Genomic DNA, 4586 nt, shown 5'->3' with positions numbered 1-4586 from the left:
CCTTCCCATTCCTCCCATTCCTTCCCATTCCTTCCCATCCCTTCCCATCCCTTCCCATCCCTTCCCAAGAGAGTATCTTTAAACGAAACTGTTTGTTTCCTGTTTGTGGGTTTTGTATTTGCGTAGATTTTAATTTTAAAAATCAGAAAATAAAGAAAAGATAATGTCAAGCAAACACAGCACATGAAACAATATTTCTTAGCAAAAATATTGGTAATTATACCCCATTTATGAACAGTGGTTTCCGATACTGGGTTTCATTGCGATGCTCTGTCATAAGTTCCGGGCTCTGCTCTCCTTCCCTCAACACCTCCCCCCCCTTCACCCATCCAGTGCCATCACAAATTGCATATGAAAATATGAATCTTACTCTTCTTCCAACCAACCTGCCCACAACTCACGCCCCCCTCCCCCTTGTCATAACACCACGAATACGATTCTAGAACATTGTTTACATTATGTAAGTTGACCGTTAAAAAATATAAAGCTGTCGGAATTACAGAATATCTATCATTAGCTCACAGTCCTTACATTCAGCAATATGTTCAGGCGAAACCAATTCAAGATAATTCGAGATATTCTCATCTGTGTATGGATATTACTCGAGATCTATTTGATAATCGAGATTCCATCGTTCATGGATATCCTTCTATATACCTTGGTATTGTTACAAACCAGCCTGGCCTTTTATCTAGCTGCAGTAGTTATCACAAAGGAATTGTGTATCCTCAACATTGGAGAGAAGCGACATCTTTATAGAGGTCAACAAGAACCCGTTCTCCTTCAACCTGCTGGAGAATATCAAGAGTTTCAAACTCCTATTATTTCAAAGTCTCGTTTTCTGTTCCCCCGGCCAGTTCCTGTTGAAGAGATTCAGTTACTTTTTTCCTCCATGAGTAAGATGAACCTAGTAGTAGGAGGAGAAACCAGACAGGAGTATGATAGTCTTAAGTCACCATACTTTCACTCCCAAGTCTCCAGAAACCAGTATAGAATCAAGGATACTGCAGCTCCTGTACCTCAAGAAGATCTGGTAACTCCTGTAGACCACGTTGCTCGTTCTGTTCGTCTAGCTAGTGTTGCAATTGTAGCACCTGTAGCACCTGTAGCACCTGTACCTCAACTGATAAAACCCTTGTTTAAATCAAACAAGATTGCAGTTAAACCAATCAAACCTCGTTTAAATAGAAACCTTAGGTTTTTCTAATCTGTAGTAACTCTATCTATATGTATATATAAATGTATTTTGATTATATAACCATAACAATATATATATATATATCTATAATGTTTTTGCTTTTTTACCAATAGAGTTGTATAGAATTCNCCCCCCTCTCAGGTGCTAGGGGAGGGCGCGCGCCCGGCCGCCCCCCCCCTAGTTGCGCCTCTGGTATATAGCGTGTTTAACTTTTCTCTTGTGTGGCCCAGATTAACAATATCAAATTCAAATTCTTTATTTTCTTTAATTTTGACATTTCTTTAGATACAAGTTCACAATACTTTTTTAAGTAGAAGGATTTTTAATTATTTTGGATTGAAATTATACAAAGCAAGTTTTAAGATTTAAAAAGACTTGTTAGATAATTATTTTTTCACATGATTAAACTCGCTGGATATCATTATCTCATCATTTTTTATCTAAAGTCTAAAAGTCTAAAAGGTAAACATTGTTTATTAGTCATTCCAATCGAATAAAATGATTCACTTGGAATTACGTGTTTTGTTCCTTTAAAGATTACGTTCTGATGGAGCTAAATCGCTAAAAGTGAACAACCCTCCATTATGTTGTTAATTAATAAAGGAATTGAGATTTTGCCTCAAACTCAAATCTTCTGATCCCAATATCTTTACAAACCTTTGATATTTCAAACTTAGATTATTTTATCTAATTAAGTATTTAAATATTTTGAAATATCTAAGGTTTACGACATTGGGTTAAAAAGATATAGAGATTAGAAAATCAGAGTTTGTGGCAAAAACTCAATTCGTTTAATCAGCACATTCTACTGCGTGCATTATTTACATATATAATAAAGCTCTAAGCTCATATATATATTTACTTGTGTATATCTTAGCTATACCTGGCCAAACGGCTGGACTAAATGGGCTGAAATTTTTTTTAGGAAACCCATGGGTACCCTCATGGCTGGGCTAAACAAATTCCACGGGCAACGCCGGGCACTTCAGTTAGTAAATTTATCATTAAAACTTTTGTGATGAATATAAACCATGTTTTAAAAGATTGAATCATTTCAAACATGTATAAAGGTTATTTCAGAATTGTTATCCAGAGTTCTTTGATTATTATGTTCGTATTTTAGTCTTAAAAGTTGGGAATAATTTAACTAATATCAATTAGAATCGCATTTGATTCTGATTTTGTAATTAACAGTAGTTTAACTGTTAGTAAATCATAAATCATGGATGTGACGTATTTACATGTATTAACCAGGCTAGGGTAATACCATTTTAGTTAAAGAAAATACCTTCTTTTTGTGTGCAGGAGGACAGATATTTAGAATTTTCATTAAATAAGAAATATAATGTTTATCAGCATTTTAAAATGATTTTTCAGTTTTCACATATCTATGTCTTGGCTACACTCATTCAGGTTGGTTTCATAAAGCTACCCCCCCNGTTTTCTGGTCCTTATAACTATACACTGTACAATGTTAAACTAATTAACTGAGTCTAAACTTAGTTTTTATATTCCACAGTTTTCTGGTCCTTATAACTATACACTGTACAATATTAAACTAATTAACTGAGTCTAAACTCCGTTTTTATATTCGACAGTTTTCTGGTCCTTATAACTATACACTGTACAATGTTAAACTAATTAACTGAGTCTAAACTCCGTTTTTATATTATACAGTGTTCTGGTCCTTATAACTATACACTATACAATGTTTAACGAAGTTTGTATGTTTGTAAAGATTTATTAATCTTTTAACTAAATGCATTAAAAGTTTCTCTTCAAAGTTTAACAGCTCTAAAAGTTGAATTGAATGATGTTAAACACACTTTATGAAATATTTTCTTATTTTTTTTCTATTAATTGAAAATGTTTTAACTTTGGAAACTCGTAAACAAGATTCGTTTTCAAGTTGGAGCTATACAAAAAATAATCAATCTTCGTGTCCGAAAAAGTTATGATTAATTGACACCTTTCCAGTTTCCACGCCGCTAGATGAGCATTTTTGGAAATTGCAAAATTATTTAGAAACAAAATACGAATATCGGTTTTCTGTAACACCAAAAACACATTTGGTCTTCTTAGATAGAACATAGCAATGTCAAAATCCTTTTAATGCCATGTTCATAACCTTTAAGGGAACTGCAAGCGTAATATCAAGTAACTTTCCATGCAAAGAGGACAAGCCTGTAAACCTTATAATTGACTGATCATCGAGTAGAGACAGCTTTGTGAAATATGTTAAATTCCTTCTGGAAAGCAATTATTAATATTTCTTGATTTAACATCTTGGAAACAAATTTATTAAGGATATGTCTGACATCTCTGATCCCATTACCGTTGTGAATCGAGTATGCCCCATCTTTAATAATAATATTTAATAAAAATTTAATGTTTTGCGTGATAACTTGTAATCTGTGGGAGAAGAAGAGGGGGGAGGGAGGGATGAAGGGTGAGATGGGTTGACTGTAACAAAATGTTCCCGGAGGATAAATATGTCAAGTGAAGAACACTTTTTATTAAATAAGAAAAAAATAGAAAAAAGTTTTGAACAGCTTTAACATAAATGTCTCTTATAAAGGTCAAATTGACAAGTTTTGTAAAGTATATAAATGCTTTGACAAAACCATGAAATTAAAAACAATTTGCTCATCTGACATTTATCAGATTTGCATCAATGAGTTTGCATTAAAGAATTTATACAATTTGGTGACACACAAAATTTTTTTTTGGATGATTTGGCAAAAATAGAAAAAATAATAAATATAGTAACAAATACAAAACTATATAATTCTGTTGTCTCGAAACACAATTTACAAATGTTATGGATTTTAATAGAACAAAATTATCTTCTCATTACACATAGAAATGCGCATTTTGAGTGAACAAAAGGTGTAGGGACTAGGGATAGGGTTTTTATGCAAATTTTACTGCTACGTATTAGGACTGTTCACTGTTTAGAACTAGTTCTATATGAAAACGTAATACAAATTGTTAGGCAAAGTTTAGGCATTATAGGAAGGCCGAGCTTGTTTATCAACTGTGGTTTTTTTACCAACAAAAGATGAAATTTCAGAGCCGATTGTACGGAATTCGTTTTTTAAAAAAAATTTGCCAGAGTCCTCCAGAAAACAATTTTTTTCCCTTGAACAAATATTTTTCAAAATGTTAAGAAACCAACAACTTCGAGCCATATTCAGTGGTTAGAGGCCCGTCAGGACATTTGGAGGAAAATGTACGCTAGATTCTGACATGTGTATTTTGCTTAGTCAACTACACTGATCATTGTTATTAGTTGCAGTACGTGGAAAAGGGATATGAAAATAAACCAACATTTCGTGGGGGTGGAGGGGGTTATTCATGGTCTATTTAGGTTATAAAAAGAATTGTA

The sequence above is a fragment of the Eurytemora carolleeae genome, unplaced genomic scaffold (assembly GCF_000591075.1).
Source record: "Eurytemora carolleeae unplaced genomic scaffold, Eaff_2.0 scaffold645, whole genome shotgun sequence".
In the NCBI taxonomy this organism is placed as follows: domain Eukaryota; kingdom Metazoa; phylum Arthropoda; class Copepoda; order Calanoida; family Temoridae; genus Eurytemora; species Eurytemora carolleeae.
The sequence above is the reverse complement of the archived record's forward strand: the minus strand, read 5'-3'. Positions refer to the sequence as shown.